Source organism: Perognathus longimembris, chromosome 2, assembly GCF_023159225.1.
Source record: "Perognathus longimembris pacificus isolate PPM17 chromosome 2, ASM2315922v1, whole genome shotgun sequence".
Lineage (NCBI taxonomy): Eukaryota > Metazoa > Chordata > Mammalia > Rodentia > Heteromyidae > Perognathus > Perognathus longimembris.
The window spans coordinates 40,744,790-40,767,285 of NC_063162.1; the positions used below are offsets into that span (position 1 = coordinate 40,744,790).

At 36.2% G+C, this 22,496-nt stretch overlaps 1 protein-coding gene across 1 annotated transcript in view; it reads right to left on the reverse strand.

The window, feature by feature from the left end:
* The window catches only part of Jmjd1c (jumonji domain containing 1C), a 172,889-nt gene that overhangs the window by 144,671 nt on the left and 5,722 nt on the right, over positions 1 to 22,496 (reverse strand). The window lies entirely within an intron of this gene.

The window sequence follows — 22,496 nt, forward strand, 5'->3', positions numbered from 1 at the left end:
GCTAATCAGTATAGATTAGTCCAAAGAATTATATCTATACTGATGATTTTAGAAAACAGGGTTCAGAAATGTATTCAAATGTAAATAGTGGGTTGGGGTTGTCAATCAATAGTAGAATGTGTGTTATTAAGCATAACACCATCAGTTCAATCCCTAATAAGAAGAAAAAAAGCAAATATTAAATATGTTAGGCTTTGCAATCATATGGCCTATGTCATAACTATTTCTGTCTCTCATGCTAACCCAACCATAAGCAACATAAAACCTGATTAAGCTTCATTCTAATAAAACATTACTAAATTAGTGAGTGGTTCAAATATGGTGATGAATCTATGTAATCCTTGTTTGTGTACATATACTCAATGATTTTCAAATAACAATGAAATGATTTAACTGTACTGCTGTTATTAAGCCATGTTTGAAATGGGCCTTACACTTAAGTATTAAGTACATCACCATTTGAATCATGCTCCCAGCCATTTTTTTTCTTTATTTTCCATGTAGGATCTCAAGCTTCTTTCTGGGTCTGGGTCTGGGTCTGGGTGTGGGCCTGTCCTTGGACTAAGACATATGCACGCACACGCGCACACACACACTCACACAGCTGAAATTATTTAAATTATATGTATGCATCACCATTCTCAGCCCAGGAGCCAAATATTAGTACATGTTACTGAAGGACTGATTCCCACCTTATTCCCTAAAATCAAGCAAGACAACAAGCTTGATCACATGCTTGTCATCAGGCGGTTCCAATCTGGGCAGGGCCAAAGACGCCACCCTTGGTCCCCAAGGGACAATAGCCCTCACCCTAGGTGGAGCATTCCACTACAGGGCTGGTTTAGGACATCACCCTGAGACCATAACCTTCTGTTTTCTATTTCCTTGTTAAGCCCTATATAAGCCCACCCCAAAATCCAGTTAGCAGCACAACCTCCAAACCCAGGGGAAGGTCTGTGCCCATCGCAGTTCCTCAATATACAGTCCTTGCCTGTTGATGACAGAGTCCAGCCTATTCCTTTTCCATTCTCCTCCATTTTCCTAACAGTTATAATATACAAAAACTGAAAATACTTTTAAGATAACTAAAAGAAGCCTACTCAAAAGGCTAATAAGCAGAACATGACTATATTCATAAGACCGGGGGGGGGGAGGGGGGAGAGAAGGATTGGGAACTTAAAATTTGGACGTTCACAGTAGAGAAAGCGGTGGAAGGCTGAAAGTTTGACTACCAAGGAATGGTAGGCAATGGAAATAATTTTGAGGCAGTTTAAAGTATTCTACATCCAGATTGTGGTAACTGTTACACAAATGTACATTTGTCCCATTAAAGTAAGTTATTCACTATAATCAAAAACAAGTAAAACACAACAAATTTAACAGAGAAAAGAAAGAATAAGCACAATGACAATGTTATTCCTATCTTCCAAAGGCAAAGTTAATATATGTGTATATATGGATTAAGTGTAAAGTGTCCATTTTATGCCTTTTTAGGACAAAGGCAAAAAGAGTTAACAGCGACAAAAGTAGACAACATGCTGATACACTGGAGGGCCAAAAATTAATAAACTTATACCAATTTACTATGGCTCAAAACTTTTATTTTCAAGGAAATCTTAGAAAAGAACCTAACTTTTTAGAGAAACTAATGAAACCTTTCCACAACAGGCACAAGGGGGCACTGGAGCACAGAGTAGTGCACATATCTTCTAAATGCACCTAAAAGACTTTCCCTTAATTAACAAAGAGAGAGAAAGAAGGGGGGGGGGGAGGGGACTGGTGTATACATAGTATCAATTTCACAGAAAATTACATTTTAAGTTGAACAAAAATTTCACAAGGTTATATTTAAATATATGCATTTTAAATAGCAATCCAACTCAAATTCAATAAATAAATTCTTCGTCCTACCAATTCCTAGTAAGAACTGTTCAGCTCTCTCATTCTTACTTGATCAACTATATTACCTGAATTTAGTAAAGGATTACAAAATCTTCAAAGCTATTACTTATTAATCTCATCTTTTAATCTCTTGTTCTTTATCAGAAGAGAATGAGAGCTATAAATTTAGAAAAAAGTCCTCAGCTATTTAATGTTACATCATTAACTGTAGATATATGCAATGCTATTTTCAATAAACACTCTTCTGTTTCACTTGTAACTTTCAATTATAAAGATAACAAAAAATCTTGTTCTAGCTAAAATAATTCTATAAGATCTATTATCAGCATTAGTTCCCCAGATTAGGTGTTTTCCCCTTAGATTTATTCAAATGAGGATCCAAAAAAAGTCTACACACTTCAACTTGGTGTAACTATCAAATCTATTTTTACTTAAAAAACTTGTTTCTACCTGCCTTTTTTCCTGGGACTTGAACTCAGGGCCTGAGCTCTGTCTCTGAGCCTCTCTCTGCTCAAGGATAGTATACTTTACCACTTGAGCCACAGTGCCACTTCCAGCTTTTTCTGAGTAGTTTATTACAGGTAAGAGTCGCACAGACTTCTCTGCCCTGGCTGGCTTCAAACTGTGACCCTGAGATCTCAGCCTCCTGAGCAGTTAGGATTATAGGTGCCCAGTTTCCACCTGCAATTTTGTGAAGGAAATCAAGACATACAACCTTCAGTTATCTTTATTTTACTCATTTTGGCCCTGTCCATCTTTATGGTTTACTTTGCTGTTTCTGTAATTGTTAAGTATAATCTTAATCAAATTTAAGACTGATAGCTTAGACAAAGCTACCACCTAAATACTAATGTGTTCTTTATCAAGATCAAGGATGAGCCAGTTATAATAGCAAATTCTATCTAGGCCCATCTGGCCACATAGCAAAATCCAGTCTCAAGCACTCATCGAAAACAAGGCCTATACATTTTGCCTGCTTTTATTTGGGAGGACAACAGCAACAACTACTCTTTATTATGTAAATCTAGTGTGTTCACTGAGCTGTAAAGTGGTAATATCACTTTTCTTGTATGTGTAGTCCTTCAAAGAATGTATATTAAGTGAAAAATTCTTCATCAAATCTTTGATTTGCATAAGCATGTATGTTTAAGAAAAGAAGGATAAAACCTTGATTTTTATAAGCTTCTAAAGTAATGAGTTGATATCCGAATTTCCTAAAGTGATGAATAATGACAAGCTTTTTAAAGGAATGGATCATTAGAAAGTCTATGACTTAGGTCAACATGGCTTCAAATTCCTGCAGTAGCTAGTCATTACTGTCAAATTGAGGAAGACATGAGCTGGAAGAATCAAGGATTTTGTACATACTAAGCATAAACTCTAACAACAGCTACAAATTCAGCCTGTGCTTGTCAAATGTTCTGATCTTTGGCCACTGAGACAATCTTCAAGTTAGGGAACTAAACAAGATTCTGTGCTTCTGGTATAAAACATATACCCCAGGGTCACCCTGTCATATCTTGCACCAACCTAAAATCAACTACATACCTCAAGAACTCTGACATTCTAAAGGGAAATAACACTCAAGAGAAAATACAATCTCGATGCTAGGGGCATTCTTTACTCTTGAGTTGGTCACCTTTCCTAGGCCTTTTTTATAATGGTCACCGAGTAGGACTTGATACTTAGAATCCCAGATAAAGTCAGCATGGTTTTAATAACCTCATTGATATTTTATCTTTATATTATTTCTCTCATGCTTAAAATTTGATTATACAAGGGCTGAGAATGTAGCTTAGTGGTAGAGTGCTTGCCTAGCATGCATGAAGCCCTGGGTTCAATTCCTCTGTATCACTTAAACAGAAAAGGATGAAAGTGGCACTGTGTCTCAAGTGGTAGAGTGCTAGCCTTGAGCAAAAGAAGCTCTCCGGGACAGTGCGCAGGCCCTGAGTTCACTCCCAGGACTGGCAAAAAAAAAAAAAAAAAATTAAACTCATCTGCTTTGTCAATACAAGTACAATAGTTTAGGAATATTATCAACAATGACTAATAAAAATCATTTAGTATTATCCCTCTCCTTTCTATCCTCAATATATAATCAACTAGCCAAGTATAATTTAGGATTATGACATTTACATGACTTTAAAGTTATATCTAAAAAATAAAGTATACTTTGAAATCAGCTATTTCTGTCCTTGAACTTTACAGACATAGTCAGAATTCCAAGTATTTTAAAATGAAAGTAAAACCATATATATATAACATGACACACACTCTTATACTTGAATAGCAGCATACTTAACAATATGGTATTTATTATTATGACATAGGAAATTTTTCGTATTTACATTTATCTCTTTATGATTTGGTACAAGACTATTTTTATTCAATTCGAACTCTTGATTTTGTTTGGGCTATTTCAGTCTTTTTCTAAGTAAATACACCCTTATGCACATGTCATTTTTATATGAAGACATTCTTCTGGGAGACATACAGTCTCTCTTACGCTGAAAGGTATATGGGTAACTAAACTAGACATTAAAAATATCGTACTATAAAAGTTTGTACCATTTTGTATGTCCATAAATAATTTGGCAGAGTGTCTATTCCTCCATAAACTAGCCAACTGGGTGTACTGGCAACTAGGAGCCTGGAATGAAAAGGCTGAGCCAGAGACTAATAGGCAGTTTGTTACCAGAGTGCTCCCACCTTTATCTATTTCACTAAATTCCTGTCTTTAATTTCCGTCTTGGTCTTAATTTGGGCCTAATTTGCCCTTTTTCTCAAAATAGAACCACAAGTCATTCAGTATAAATTTTTCTTTTAAAAATATAATCATGTACATATTTCTGTTTAATTCCTGTTGAGATTCTTTAAACCCATATTCTGATTTATATATGTAGACATACATACGTAGCATCCATGCATATATTTATTCTTTTTTAAATGACTTCTAAATTCCCTTTTATTTATTCTTTGGTCAACAGTTTACTCAGTAGTGTACCACCTAATATCTCAATATTTGAGCTTTTTCTAGGACAGCATACTGTTATTTCTAATTTCTAATTTAATTATAAGAACTTCTAATACTTCCACCCTTATATATTTTATTGTTTCATGGTCCAGCATATGGTTGTTTTTGACAAAGATGTTAGTTTTCCTATAATCCTAACTCTTCAGAAGCATGAGATCTGAGGATCACTGTCTTAAATCAGCCCAGAAAAATAAAGTCTGTGAAACTCTTATCTCCACTATAGTACCAAACAAAACAGGCAGAAGTGAGCAGAGCTGTCATCCAAGTGGTGAAATGCCAGCCAAGAAGCTTCTTGACAGGGCCCAGGTCCTCCTGAGTTCAAGCCCCAGGACCAGCACACACACAAAAATTCCTTTTGAGTCTTGGTTTTTTCAAACATTTTTTAGGTGTGCAGAGTACATTTTGGACTAGGGCTAATTTTTCCCCTATATAAAAGTCTGAATACTCTCAATGCCCTGTAAATATTAAAGTTAAATACTCTTAACATCAGAAACAGAAAATATTTCAAACTGAGGTAAGCTTCAGCAACATCAGTTTCTTCTCTCCTCCATCTTTACAAATTTCAAATAAGTGAACTGAACATCCTCAGTTGAGTGGTGCCAGGGTGACTTGGTTGGAGATCTTTCTTGGTAGCTAAATCCTATCTGCTACTGGATTCTGAGAAATTTGGATCCCTGAGCTCTGGTTAATTAGTCCTATGAATTCTGGAGCATTGAGCTCCTGAGATTCTCAGTTTTAGCTTCTCAATTAACAAAGACTACTAGGCTCTAGGGGGTTTCACCCTTCCAAAAAGTAGGAATCCTTGCTATTTACCAGCTGTAATTAATAAGAATCATTAAAATAGTTATAAAAATTAACAATCATATCTCAAGAAAGCTACCAAAATAGATATTTTGGATGGCAATCCTTACAAAAATGTAATTATCATAATTTTTTTATTTTAAGAAACCTTATAGGAAATACATATATGTAAATAATATATACACATATATATTCTCAATTTCATTTTTAGAACCTCAATTTTCTCAATTCAACCTAGTAGATATTATGAATGTTTAATAGCTGGGAATTCTTAAGACCAAAAGATTAAGCAGCTTATCTAATATTACAGAGTTAGAGCATGATATAACCAGGATTCAAACCTGAGTCTACTTTTATACTACCACAAATACTTCTACATGTTATTGTACTAACCATACATTATAGGACATAAAAAGAGAAAAGCTAGAATTTTTATACCGTGAATATTTTAATTGAGTTATATATTATATGTGAATAATTCTAATAAGAAATGGAAAGAGAGGTTTCCTATGAAAATATGAATTCTCAAAGTAACAGTAGCATCTCATCTAGGTAAAACTAAAACTATCTATATTTGATATAAGACCTACACATATTAGAAACTTAATATTAGTAGACTGAATGAAAGCAATGAGTAAATGAAACAATCTGATACCAGATTTTTAAAGGACATATTTAAATAATGTGAGGAGGGAAATACAAATAAGAATGTTTACAAAAATATAAGGTTTCTGCAAGTATAATCAGAATTAACTATGTTTGATAAATGATACAAAAGAAAACCAAACATCCATTGGCTGTATAAATGTAAGAAGAGGATGAACTAAGAAGAAATAAGATTATTACCATGGGGAAAGTGATGTAATATTAACAGATGCAGAGAGAATAAAGAACTACTCACACCTCCTGCTTTGCATCCATCTTCTCCACCAAGGAGAATTGAGCAGAAAACTGGAAAAGGTAGAAGAAACATAGTTAAAAAGTAAATGAAATTGAAATGAGCAAGGAAGTCAGAGAATACCTAACCACTTTTTAAGTTAGTTTTTGTCTTTAGAGCCTAAATCATCATAATCTTAATAAAGTAGGCAGCTCCAACAGGTTTAAAACAAAATGAAAACAACTTCTAAAGGAAACTGTTTTTAGGAATGACAAAAGATGTTTCCCATAAACACAGAACATTCAAGTTCAAAGGCTCTTCCAAAACTGTTATTGTGAAGAGTTTAAATTAAAAAAAAAAAAAAAAGTTGTGCCAAGAGTCAACTGTACTTCACTATAATAGTGAATTTTCTTTATCAATAAAATTTTTTCAGTGGACCAACACATTGTATTTTTAAAACAAAATCACGTGGGGGGGGGGGGGAACTCAAAGTACTTTTAAGAATATAATGATAAGACGTTAAGTTCATCAATAATAAAGCATAGCCAAGAGCTTACAGACTTAATAGTATTATCCCAATACTAATGAAAAATAGAATGTCTTCAAACTTTTAGTTAAGAACTTAATAGTTTTAGAACTTTTAGTTAAGATACTCAGAGCCAAGTATTTATGGCTCATCCTGGAATCCTAGCTGACAACTGGTAATCACTGTTCAAAGCCATCTCAGTCAGGAAAGTCCATGAGACTCCTTATCTCTAATAAACTACTGAAGGAAAAAAAAAAAAAAGATGGAAGTAGAGTCTGTGGCTCAAGTGGCAGTGTTAGCCATGAACAAAAAAGCTTAAGAGACAGAACCCAGAGTCTGAACTGAAGCCATAGGATTGGTGAAACTAGTAAACACTCAGATTTAAAGTAGAGAAGCCTCCAAAAGTTTAAAAAAAAAAAAAAAAAAGAGAGAGAGAGAGAAAATAGAGCCAATAAGAAAACTGACTGTAGTCTGCCTTAAGCAGCAGCTGAACTCAATCTCTTCCTAACTCTCATTCCGGCAGAAGTTTTCTTTTCTAGAAATACCAGAAATTTCAATTTTTCTAAAATAAAACAGAAATTCATCCCATTTAAACTGGAAAGTATATTAAGTTAAACATAAATTATTACTGAAAACAGGAGGATTAGGTAAAAATTGCTGAAATGTATAGGTTCCCTTCTGGAAAATTCAATTTTATCTTAAAGGCCTAAATATACAGACATCATCAAAAAATGTCCTGACCTGCAAATAGCTAACACTACAATCTAAATCCAATCCACATAGTTAAGAGGAATCCCAAATATAAGTAGCTAGAATTGTCAGATAGTTCATATTTTTAAAAAAGCATTAAGTAAAGGAGTCTAAAACACTGAGAGGGAGGAAAAAAAGGTGAATGGGAAAATGATACATTAAACAGGGGGGGAAAAAAACCACTGTTAATGTAAATGATTTTTAAAAGAATCTGTCATTCTTTAAAAGGTCATTATCAAAAAGGGACTATTGGAAGAACAAAAGGGGATAGATATTACAAAATGAATTTTGAATCAAAGAAATAAAAAAATTTAGAAAATGGAGATGAAATATTGTCCCTAGTAACTATAGGAGAAAACAATGAGGACGAATAAATAATGTGGTATGGTTCTTCATCGTAACACAGAAGTTTCAGAAAAAGAAGAGGAAAAAACTGAAAAGTGATCTTACAAATCATTCAAGGAAAACTGCCAAAACTAAAACTAGTAGATCTACAAACTGAAAAGCAACTCAATGAATGAAAATTATATTATAATCTAGGGAAGTTAGACACGGGAAGAAATCTACCCAGCTCTACCCTCCCGATTCTCACCACCCTGCCAGGGAGAGAATGGGTTTGAACTTAAGACCTTACCTAACAAGGCTATCTATGCAAATGCTCTACCAGCAAGCTGCATTCCCAGAATCCCAACCCTCAAGCTTTTTAATCATATTAAAGAAAAATGAGAAAGGTATCTGATTTTTTAAAAGAAATATCAGAATAGAGGATACTGGTTGATGTTATCAAAGTTTTCAGGAGAAACATTTCCAGTCTCTTATTCTGTCAAGACTGAGTCTTGTCTGGAGACTGAGTATTTTCAGAACAGGCCATAAAAACGGTCCTAAAAGGCAATATTTTCTAAAGAAACTAAAGGGAAGGAAGGAAATCACTTGGATGACTGGGAAACAAGATCAAGATAAGGAAAGAGCTTAACAGATTTTGAGAACCAGTCTCCACAGAAAATCCTCAAGAGGATTTCATAAATAAAACTGACATGTGGCATGAAGGTGACAAACATCTGTAAATCCCACAACTTGAGATGCTAAGGGAAGATTGTGAATTTGAAACAGGCCTGAGCAACATTGTGAGTCATCCTTCACACAAAAATTAAATTAGATCATTAAATATAATTGGCGAAAATTCTATTATATTAGCAAGAGCAAACTGACTATTTTGAAAATAGGCCTACTCAAAAAAAAAAGCCATGTTTTAGTATCACTCGCTTGAAATTTGTATCTCTTAACTGGTAGGTTTGAAGGATTTCAAGTTTCTCTGTTTTTTTCCTCAGGGTATGTCCATCTATTGCCTGCTCTAATCACTAAGATCATCATGTCAACTAATGATTTTAGTTTAAGTGTTCAACTTCAAGGACGTGAAAATTTACTCAATTCTCTAAAACATTCTTTTTAAAATATCTAATTTTTAATTTTATTTTATTTTGTTGTAAAGGTGATGTACAGAGGGGTTAGTTATATAAGTAAAAATTCTTGTTGAACACTGTTACCAGCTCCTCATTTTTCTCCCAGTTACTCAAGTTCTTATTGCAATTACTTCCTACCTAAAAAGAACTCCTCAGCCAGGCCTCAGTGGTACACACCTGTAATCCTAGCTACTCAGAAGACTGTTATCTGAGGATCATGGTTCGAAGACAGAGCTGGAACTCTCATCTCCAAATAGCCAACAAAAAGGCTGAAGTGGAGCTAAGGCTCAATGTAGTAGAGAGCTAGCCTTGAGCAAAAAAAGTCAAGGACAGCACCCATGCTGAGTTCAAGCCTCAAGATCGGTAAACCAAAGAATAAAAAAAAAAAATCTCTTCACATTTTCATAACCATAGATTCTGACGGTTTCCTTTCATCTAATTAATGATCTCATTCCTTTCTCTTCACTTCTGCAGGTATATTCCTGCTCAAGTTCTTGATCTTCTACAATTCTTTATATGTTCAGTTCTTTAGAAAAATCAGCCTCTCACCATGCTTCATCTTTCTTTTGTCAATCCAAAAGGTGCTCAAAATATGCTCAAGGCCAAATTCCAGATTTGTATCTCAGGACACATATTCTCAAACAATCTTGAGTTGCTTGTTCTCTGGTATAGTTTGGGGGTTACTTTCCCCTAATCATACTCTATTCTTTTTTGTGAATTAATCTTGACTATAAACTTGAATGTATTGACAAATACAGAGCAGATTAGTAAAGCAACTCTGGATGTCTTTGTGAGGGCTTTTCCAGATTTCTAGAACTCTGACCTAATCAATGCCTTAATCCATGGTGGATTCAAACTCTTGAGTACTTAAGGCATGCCTTTGAAGGGTGTATCTGGACCCTAGATGGTCTACTTCCTTTTATTCATCCCCAGTCCCTGGCAACAATGAGGTGAGCAGTCTGTGAACACATCCCCACAACCACGGTATTGTGTTTTCTCTGTTCAGGCCCAAAGCAATGAAAACCAGTCAGCCCTGGACTGAAATCTCAAAGGCTGAAAACCCGATTAAAATTTTCCTTTTAAGCTGGTTGTCCTAGGTATTTGTCATAGCAACAAAAAGCTAACCATCACATTTGGGGAAATTATCTAACTTCTATGTACTTCATTTCTTTTCTCAGTGAAAAAGAGGGTAATAACATCTACCTCACTGCATATTTGTTAAGCAAGTTACACAAACAAGTTAATAAATTATGCAAAACATTCAGTAAAGTGCATCACATGTCATAAGCTCTGAATTAGTATAATTTTTTTCATAACTGTTTTCACTGGTTGTACTATTTCTTCTCCGGTGTACTAGATTAATTTGCCTAGAATGATCCTTTTCTCATTTCACTTTATTAATGTAATGCATGTCATGATCACTTTCTGATCATCAAAATCAAACTCCTAAGATTTACAATGATAGTTCTTCATTATCGAATCTAATGGCTAGCAAATTGTAGCCCACAACCAACCACTCATATTTGTATATACACATCTACTGAAAACAGTTCCATGTTCATTCTTTTATGTATTCTCCATATAAACTTTCTACTTCAACATCAAAGGTGAGTGGCTGGGATACCGTAAGGCCTACAAAGAATAAAATACTATTTGGTCCTGTAGAGAAAATGTTTGTTGACTCTAGGCAACTGACTATATGTTCTACTACTCCCTTAAATATTAACTAGAATATTTAAGTAGATATATTTATCTTTTTAACCATATACTTGAATCAATCTCTTTGGTTTTGTTAGGGTTTTTTGTTATTTTTCAAATCTGATTCTTACTATATAGCCTGGACTGGCCTCAAACTTCTAGTTTACTTCACAAATGCTATGGTTACAGATGTGGAACAACATTCCCACTTTTTAATAGAAAGTTTCTATTCATGCTTCCATATTTTTAATAATAGTTAAGTATGGTGCCACTCAATGTCTAAGAACTAAGTAGATTTACTCAGTTGATTGACTATAATACTGAGTAAACAGTAGACTTACTCTGAAAGATTGACTATAATAATCAAGGCAGTTTATGACAAACCAACAGCAAGCATAACTCTAAATGGTGAAAAACTAAAGCCATTCCCTTTAAAATCAGGAACAAGGCAGGAATGTCCACTCTCTCCCCTGCTCTTCAACATAGTACTAGAATTCCTAGCCAGAGCAATTAGGCAAGAAGAAAATATAAAGGGGAGCCAAATAGAAAAAGATGAAGTTAAGCTTTCTCTCTTCGCAGATGACATGATCCTATACCTAAATAACCCCATAGACTCTACCCCCAAGCTACTAAAACTGATCCAAAACTTTAGCAAAGTTGCAGGATATAAAATAAACCTTCAAAAATCAACGGCCTTTCTCTATGCTAACGACCCAAAGACCGAGGCTGAAATCAGAAAAGCAACTCCTTTTGCAATAGCCCCCAAAAACATAAAATACCTAGGAATAACCTTAACCAAAGAAGTGAAAGACCTCTTTGATGAGAACTTTAAAAGCTTGAAAAACAAAATTAAGTCAGAACTAAGGAAATGGAAAAACCTCCCATGCTCCTGGATTGGGAGGATTAATATAATCAAAATGGCAATATTGCCAAAGGCTATCTACAAATTCAATGCAATACTCATTAATATCCCAACACCATTTTTTAATGAAACAGAGGAAGCAATCCAGAAATTCATATGGAACAATAAAAGACCTAGAATAGCAAAAACAATCCTAAGCAGAAAGAACAGTGCTGGAGGAATTAAAATACCCAACTTCAAGCTGTATTATAAAGCTATAGTAATAAAAACAGCCTGGTATTGGCACCGGAACAGACCTGAAGACCAATGGAACAGAATTGAAGACCCAGAAATGAATCCACAGAACTATGCCTACTTAATCTTTAGTAAAGGAGCTAAAACAATAGTTTGGAAGAAAGACAGCCTCTTGAACAAATGGTGCTGACAAAACTGGCTCAACACATGCAACCAACTAAAACTAGATCCTTATATATCACCCTGCACCAAAATCAATTCCAAATGGATTAAAGACCTCGAAATCAAAACAGACACCCTGAAAACACTAAAGGAAAGAGTAGGAGAAACACTTGGACTCCTTGGCGCAGGACGGAACTTCCTTAACAAAGACCCAGAAAGGCTACAAATCAAAGAAAGGTTAGACAAATGGGACTGCATCAAACTGCAGAGCTTCTGCACGGCAAAGGACATAGCTCACAAGATAAACAGAGAGCCTACAGACTGGGAGAAGATCTTTACCGGTCATTCAACGGACAAAGGCCTCATATCTAAAATATATGCAGAACTAAAAAAATTACCTCCCTCCAAAACAAAACCGCAAAGAACCAATAGCCCCAACATCAAGTGGGCTAAAGACTTACAAAGAGACTTCTCTGATGAGGAAATGAGAATGGCCAAGAGACATATGAAAAAGTGCTCTACATCACTGGCCATAAAAGAAATGCAAATCAAAACAACATAGAGATTCCACCTCACCACAGTAAGAGTGTCATATATCAAGAAAACTAACAATAACAATTGTTGGAGGGGACGTGGCCAAAAGGGAACCCTACTTTATTGTTGGTGGGAATGTAAACTGGTTCAGCCACTCTGGCAAGCAGTATGGAGATTCCTCAGAAGGCTAAATAAAGAACTCCCCTATGACCCAGCAGCCCCACTTTTGGGTTTCTATCCAAAAGACCACAAACAAAATCACAGTAAAGCCACCAGCACAACAATGTTCATCGCAGCGCAATTTGTCATAGCTAGAATCTGGAACTAACCCAGATGCTCCTCAGTAGACGAATGGATCAGGAAAATGTGGTACATATACACAATGGAATTTTATGCCTCTATCAGAAAGAATGACATTGCCCCATTTGTAAGGAAATGGAAGGACTTGGAAAAAATTATACTAAGTGAAGTGAGCCAGACCCAAAGAAACATGGACTCTATGGGCTCACTTATTGGGAATAATTAGTACAGGTTTAGGCAAGTCATAGCAGAGGATCACTAGAGCCCAATAGCTACACCCTTATGAACACATAAGATGATGCTTAGTGAAATGAACTCCATGTTATGGAAACGATTGTTATATCACAGTTGTAACCACTTTCAACGTCCTATGTGTATCTGTAGCTTCTATTATTAATGATGTTCTTGTATCACCTTCCTGTGGTTGTACCTACACTATCTCTGTAATCTTATCTGAGTATATTGAAAACCGTGTATACTGGTATTAGAACTAGGAAATTGAAAGGGAATACCAAAATCGAGAGACACAGGGTAAAAAAAGACAAACAACTACAAAAGCAATGCTTGCAAAACTGTTTGGTGTAAGTGAACTGAACACCCCATGGGGGGAAAGGGAAAGGGGGTGGAGGAAGGGGGGTCTGAGGGACAAGGTAACAAACAGTACAAGAAATGTATCCAATGCCTTAAGTATGAAACTGTAACCTCCCTGTACATAAGTTTGATAATAAAAATTTGAAAAAAAAGATTGACTATAATAGAATACCATTTCAAGCAAAGTAATTTTAAAAATACTCATATAGAAAAACATGAAACTATAGTTCATTCATTTAGTAAACAACTGGATATCAGCCCTTAGTTTTGTTTAGCAACTGTGCCATATATGTTTTATTTTCTGAATTTTACTTTAGTATGTTCTTGGGACTCCAGATATTGAATGACATTTCTAAAGGTAATATGCATAATCACTCCAACACTTTACAAATCATAATGCTTTAAGACATGGTTACAAACCCAATGTTCCCAAAAAGTTCTTCAAAATAAAATCTCTTTCCAAATCTGAGACAATTAAATGTAAATGCGATGTACTAGGTAAAAACACCACTTGCAGAAAAGATCCAGTCTAGCAACTGCTGGTACTGTCAATTCATCACTTAATTGTCAAACAGTAAAGCACTTCTTCTCCCCCTTCTTGTACAGTCAATGAAGTTAAACAGAGATTACAGTGTTCTTGATAAACTCCCACAACTACATAGCTGAATCCATGACCTTGTATAAAAAATTACTATCCTTCAGTGAAAATGTTTTAACATAAATTCAAATTCCAGCTTTGTCTGTGGTATAATTTACCGTTAGTAAAATGTCTGTGTTTTTAAAAGGTATCTACAACTAAAGAAACTAAATAAGAACATAAAAGAAAAATGTTAACATTGTACAAGCAAACATGACCAAGAACATGCATCAAGCCTTAATAAGGACTAACTTCATAGACAAAAATATTTTGATTTTCAAAATACTATTCACTCAACCACAACTTCCAAAAATAATTACAATGATTATTTTAAATGACTGAATTCAATCAGATTTGAGCAAAAAACTGACATCATTTTACCAATATTTTTCAGTATGTTCTTGGTACTTTACAAATCTTTTGGTATTGTGAAAAAAGGGCTAAAACAATTCTTAAGCATGTTATTAAAGCATGAAAGGCTTGTCAAACAGCAGGAAAAAACTGTCTAATTGGCTGATTATACAGTGCTGACTGTATCTCAAACATCTGCTTAAAGGTCAGATTTCCATTGCATGGAACCAATCAATGGAACTACACAATTCACACAGTTCTGTAAAAAGCCAAACAAAGAACACCATTTTACATAAAAATGAAATGTAACTTAGTAATAAATGTAACTCTGTAATATATTGTGGCAAAGTCTAACCCTTTTTTAATGGAAGAATTCACATATTCGGAGAATGACTAAAATTCTATTTGCATTGTGACCTAAAACTAAGTTTGGTATATTTACAAAGTACCTATATAAAGCTCTACCTTCTATTTGTTACAATTAAATGACTCTTTAAATTTACACTGTAATAAGTCTCCCATGTCTAAACAAAATTTTAAAAGAAAAATTTCAATAATGAACTTATTTATTTTATATTTTATTTTTTCCAGTCCTGGGGCTTGGACTCAGGGCCTAGGTACTGTCCCTGAGCTGTTTTTGCTCAAGGCTAGCACTCTACCACTTAAGCCACAAAGCCACTTTTGGCTTTTCTTTTTTTTTTTTGTCCAGTCCTGGGGCTTGGACTCAGGGCCTGAGCACTGTCCCTGGCTTCTTTTTGCTCAAGGCTAGCACTCTGCCACTTGAGCCACAGCACCACTTCTGGCCATTTTCTGTATTTGTGGTACTGGGGAATTGAACCCAGGGCCTCATGTATATGAGGCAAGCACTCTTGCCACTAGGCCATATCCCCAGCCCTGGCTTTTCTATTTATGTGGTACTGAGGAACCCAATCCAGAGCTTCAAGAATAGTGACAAAATTCTCTAAACAGTACACCAACTTCAGATCAATTGTACAAAAGCATTCTACAAAAACTACAAAAATATTTGTTAACAAATACTCTGCAAAAATACAAGTCCTGACAAGCACCAGCAGCTCACACCGTAGCTACTCAGGAGATTGAGATATGAGGATAACAGGTTCAAAGCCAGCCCAGGCAGGAAAGTCCGTGAGACTCTTATCTCCAATTAACCAACCGAAAACCATTCGTGGCACTGTGACGCAAAGTGGTAAAGCACTAGCCTTGAGCTGAAGAGCTCAGGGACATCACCCAGGCCCAAAGCTACAACAGACAAAAACAAAAACAAAACACACACATCTATCCAAAGAGTGAACAAATGTAGAAATGGCACTCACAAGATATTATGTTCAAAATGAGCTCTACATCTTGTGGGTGGGGTTAGGAGGGGAAAACTGGGAGAGTGCATGAGACAAGGGGTGACATTGTCCAAAAAGAAATACACTCTATAACTCCTCTGTACCTTACATCTGCAATACCCCCAAAAAAAATCTTTTAAATACATGTCCTCCAACTGAAATTATGCCAAGTGAATGTTCTTGAATTTGTAGATTTCAAAAAGCTAAGGACAGTTTCATTTAATGTTAGTGTTTAACTACATTAAGTTACAAGGGAAAAACACATAGGATTGGAAGTCTGGCTCAGTGGTAGGTTATATGAATAGCACATCCATGCCCTCAGTTTAACCTCTAACACCAAGCAAACAAAACACACACAAGTATAAAAACAAATTTTTACATTCTTGTAGGCAGTACTTTTCTATACATTTTTCAGGATTTATTTTTCAATAAAATGCTGTAATACACGATTCATTTAAGAACTGCTTAAACACTGCTATATATGCTAAATCATTCTGAACACATACATCTGAGTCACACATTAATATACTTACAAAAACTTCAACTGACAAGGAAAAAACTAAATTATGTAAAGTTAATTGTTCTAAGCCACTAGCTTTAGAAAAAAAAGCTACTCTAAGGATTTAATTTAAAAAGATTATTTTTCTGAAAATAGAATAATGTGGTGGCTTTCACGAGGAAGAATGGAATGAAAGTGATGGAAAGGATAATGGTCAAGATATATCATATAGATGTGGAAATATTATAATATCACAAGACAATACCTCCCACTTGTATACGTAATGTATGGTAATAAAAAATGGCGCTGGGACAGATGCATCTCCATATACAAAATGATGAAATTGGCCCCTTACTTTATTCTGTATACAAAAATTAACTCAAACTATGCAGAGACCTATATTAAAACTACTAGACTCTCAAAAGAAAAAGTGGGGGCTGGGGATATAGCCTAGTGGCAAGAGTGCCTGCCTCGGATACACGAGGCCCTAGGTTTGATTCCCCAGCACCACATATACAGAAAACGGCCAGAAGCAGCGCTGTGGCTCAAGTGGCAGAGTGCTAGCCTTGAGCGGGAAGAAGCCAGGGACAGTGCTCAGGCCCTGAGTCCAAGGCCCAGGACTGGCCAAAAAAAAAAGAAAAAGTGAAACTTTTTTATCTTTATTTGGCCACATTTTTGGGGGACATCATAAGCACAAGCCTGGCAGGGGAATGGATGGACCCAGAACAAATCATATTAAGTGAGGTAAGCCAACCTCAGAGAGACAAATGCCACATATGTATCACATATGAGAGAAAATATAGCAGGACATGATTAAATTATACAGGATTCTAGGCATTCATTCACAGTGAGAGGATTTTCTTAGGGGAGGAACACAAAAGTGCCTCTGATCATATAAAATAATATTTACCTAAATGAACTCCAGGAAATGGAAACAAAAGATTTTTTTTTTTTTTGTCTTGCTTGCTCACTTATCTGTCTTGAAGAGGGGTGATGGTGGGGCATAGAAATGGAAGGACAAAGGGTAAACAAATGCAGCCATGGTACTTAGATGCCAAGATGAAAATCAACTATACAATTTGTGGATGGGACAGAAGTGAAACACTGGGAGATGGTAAAGGGGTGACACTGTCCAAAAAGAAATGTACTCATTACCTGACTTATGAAATGGTAACTCCTCTGTACATCACCTTTATTACAATTAAAAAATATTTAATTAAAAAAAATAAAAGTACAAGCATCAAAAGAGATAACTTGGGCTTCATCAAAACAAAAACTTTCTGCTTCAAAAGATTTATTTAAGAATGAAAAGACAAGCTACAGAAGTATTTACACCATTATCTAACAAGGAATTTGTCTTAATATGTTATGGGTAAATCTTGAAAACATTATGTAAAAGCCAAATGTAAAAGCACAAATTATTTTACTCATATGAACTGTCCAGAATACACATATCCATAAAGACACAAAGTAGGTAAGTAGCTGCCAGGAACTGGATGTGAACAATGGAGAGAAAGAACCAGAGAAACCGCTGCTATTATCCACAAAATGTCTACTTTTTTGGAGAAGGGAGACATAATAAATTCATGTCAGTCGTGGGTGCACAACATAATAAAATTCAAGTCAGTCATGGCTCCACAACTCTGTGACAAATATCACTGATTTGTATACATTAAAAGAATGACTTTTATAGTCCATGAATTATATATGAATAAAAGGGATAGTTTTGGTTTATTAAAACATGATAATTGCTGAAAGTCTGTATTAGTCAAGATAATATCAAAACCAATGTGGATGGTGATGATAATGAAAAAAAATCGAGTTTTATAGTTTTTGTCTTATGGTTTTGTTTTTGTGAGGACCTTGGGGCTTGAATTTGGGGTCTGGGTACTGTTCCTGCAAGCTTTCATGCTTAGAGATAGTGCTCTACACTTGAACCACAGCTCCATGTCTGGCTTTTTTCATGGACTTTCATACCCAAGTGTGTCTATAACTGTGATCCTCAGATCACAGACTCGTGAGTAGCTAGTATTAAAGGCATGAGTATATCAACTGGTTTGTGAATAACAATTTAAACAATAAATATTAGGATTATGGTACAAAAATATAAAGGTACAACCTGTAGGTGAATGAAAAGGCTCCTAAACTATGGTGGTTTCTAGGTTATGAACATCAAATTATATACATAATACCCATTCACTTCCCCTTGTATATCAAACAAGGAACAGAAGCAATAATAGCCTAGCTTAAAATTCCCAGTCTTTAAAACTTGACAGATAAAGGATTATTCCAAAATGGACTCTAGTGTAAACAACATAGAAAAGAGCTATATATATATATATATGTATATATATATATCTCAATTTAGACTATGATTTTATCTCAGAAGTACCACATCTTGAAGAAAAAGTTTGAAGAGAGCTAATATTTCAGGAAATTATTTTACAAATCAAAACTTAAGAGCTAGGTGTAAGTGGCTCACATAATCCTAACTACTCAGAAGTCCGAGACGTGGTGATGATGGTTGGAAGCTAGTCCATGCAGAAAAATCTGTGAGACTGCATCTCCAAAACCAATTGGGAAAATGACAGGCTGGAGGTATGGCTCTAGTAGCAAAATGCCACCCAAGTGAGCAAGCTGAGTAAGCTCAAGGCTCTGAACATTAGCTCTGGCACTAGTGGAAAAAAAGAAGAAAGGAAGAAAAAAAAAAAAGAGGGAGGGAGGGGAAATTAAATGTTTCTTTTTTAAAACTTAAAGGACCTGTAATGCTTCTTTAACAGTAAATAATCCAGGCCAAAATACAGTAGAGGTTCTACTCAACTTACGATGAGACTTTATCCAAAAAGCTATCCTCAACAGAAAATACTATGAAATGTATTTTAATACATCTAATCTTCTGAACATCATATCCTATCCTATCTTAAACATCTCTGCCAGCCAGACACTGGTGGCTCACACCTATAATCCTAGTTACATAGAAGGTTGAGATCAGAGGATTGTGCTTCAAAAGCCAGCCCAGGCAAAAAAGTCCTTGAGATCTTATCACCAATTAACCACCAGAAAACCATAAGGAAGTGGCCCTGTGGCTCAAGCTCAGGGACAGGCCCCAGCCCCAGGACCAACAAAACAAACAAAATAAAAACCACACATCTCCTAACCAGAGCAGGCTCAGAACACTTACACTAGCTACTCACAGTGAAGCATCATGAGAAAGAACCATTAAGAATTTCTCTAAACTAGGTGCTCTTGACTCACATTTATAATCCTAGCTGCCCGGGAGGTTGAGAACTGAGGACTGCAGTTCAAAGCCAGACAGGGCAGGATAGTTCTTAAGACTTTTACCGCCAATAAACTACTCAGAAAAGGCCACAAGTGGCACTGTGACTCAGTGGTAGAGCACTAGTCTTGAGGGGAAAAAAACAAAAACACAAAAAAACCCTCAGTTCAGGCACAACATCCAGGCCCTGAGTTCAAGACCAGCTCAAGAGGTGGGGGGGGGGGGGGAGAGGGGGGTCTCTAGTCCAGGATAAAAGAACCAAGTTCAAAACTGAAAGGATATTTTCTCTCAATGTACAACTAAAGATAATTTAACAAATCTCTTTTAAGCCAGTCACCAGGGGCTTATGCCTGTAATCATAGCTACTCAGAAGACTGAGACCAGGGTTTAAAGGAAGCCCAGGCAGGAAAGTGCGTGAGAATCTTATCTCCAATTAACCCCTAGAAAACCAGCAGCATCACTATGGCTCAATGATAAGAGCACTAGCATTGACTGAAAAAGCTCAGGGGCAGCACTCAGGCTCTGATTTGAAGCACAAGACCAACAAAAAGGCATTTTTAAGAGGGTTTATTTTCTAATAAATGCATATCTCTTTCTCACTATTGAAATGATGAAAAAAATTAAGTTTGAAAGGGATCATGTGCATATGTGCATGTGTGTAAAACACAGGCAAACATATATACTGGGCAGTGCTGGGCTTTAAACTCAGGGCCTTGCACTTACTAGGCAGGCACCCTACCACTTGAGCCATACTTCCAGATCTTTTTGCTATGAAATAGGGTGTCACCTTTTGCCCTGACCAGTCTCATCTGTGATCATTCTTTTGATGCAAAAGCATCATGTTGGGGGGGGGGGGTAGGGGGGAGGGGGAGGAGGAGGAGGAGGAGGAGGAGGAGGAGGAGGAGGAGGAGGAGGAGGAGGAGGAGGAGGAAGAGGAAGAGGAAGAGGAAGAGGAGGAGGCGGCAGCATGCACTGGTGGCTTGTGTCTGTAATTCTAGCTACTTAGGCTAAGATCTGAGGGTGGTGGTTCAAAGACTGTCCCAGCAGGAAAGCCTGTGAGATCTTAAGAGATGTAAATTTATTCATAAATGACAACCTTTTGCTTCTCCTCACTGCTACTTGGGACATGGGCATTAGGTGCACAAGCCTATTTGGCACAATATTTTGGTAGCTGTTGGAATTTATCAAGAAATTGTAGCCTACTAGTATTTTAGTATACATTAATTCAAATTGTTTGCTAATACTTAACCATCTCCCAAATTTGTTTAAGCATAAAAATTGATCTTTTCTTGGGCTGGGGATATGGCCTAGTGGCTAGAGTGCCTGCCTCATATTCATGAGACCCTGGGTTCAATTCCCCAGCACCACATATACAGAAAATGGCCAGAAGTTGCGCTGTGGCTCAAGTGGCAGAGTGCTAGCCTTGAGCAAAAAGAAGCCAGGGACAGTGCTCAGGCCCTGAGTCCAAGCCCCAGGACTGGCCAAAAAAAAAAAAAAAAAAAAATTGATCTTTTCTTTAGGATATCTTCTTTTTCAGGTATAAAAAAGATCTAGAAGAAGCTGGGCACTAGTGGCTCAAGCCTGTAATCCTTGCTACTCAGGAGGATGACATTTCAGGATCAAAAGTTCAAAGCCTGCCTGTGAGGCTGTTATCTCCAATTAACTACTAGAAAAATCAGAAGAGGAGCTGTGGCTCAAAGTATTACAGCCTTGAGCAAAAGAGCTCAGGAGAGCTCCCAGGACTTGAGATTCTAGTCCCACAACAGGAAGGAAAGGAAAAGGGAAAAGGAAAGGGGAGGGAGGGAGGGAGGGAAAGTAGCATTAGAAAGCTCAAGTGGTACACCAAGCATTTGCAAGCAAGCCAAGGAAGCCCAAGGCTCCTGAGTTCAAATCCCAGTATTAGCAAAATCGATCATAAAATCAGTGCATCTATGTCAGTCCTGGGGCTTGAAATCAGGGACTCACACACTTGCTTATTAGCACTTTTGGGTGTGTGTCTGTGTACCAATACTGGGGCTTGGGTGCTGCCCCTGATCAAGTCTTGCCCTCTACCAGTTGATACCCCCAACTTCCAGCTCTTTGCTGGTTCATTGTAAATAACAATCGGGGACTTTTCTGTCTGGACAAGTTTCCAACCACAATCTTCAGATATCAGCCTCCTGAGTAGCTAGAAATGCAAGCATGGGCCACTGGCTTCCTAATATGTTTTCTGAATCCTAAATTCATAATTTTAACAAATGAATCAGATGTTTCAGTCTAAGTGCCAAGTCTTTCACAAGACATGAATGAGTCACACAGACTTTTCCTAACTCTGAAAAATTTTAAGATCTACTCTACAAATGCTAACTGTTCTTACTAATATGATAATGTCCTCTGGCATATAAGAGTAATCCTCTTCATGTGACATAAGCAAACAGCCAAATTCAACTTAAAATTTAAACTTGTAATAATAGCAATGTAAATAATTCAGGTAAGGAGATAAGCAGATAAACAGATTACTTCACCATAGGTTTAAGGAGCAAAAAATTTAGTCAAGACCTAAGGTAAAAAAATTTTACAGTATTGATATTATCCATCTTTTGCACTCATTCTCCTATCAGTGCACAGAGCAGCTTTATTCAGGCTACCCATAATGGAATATCACTG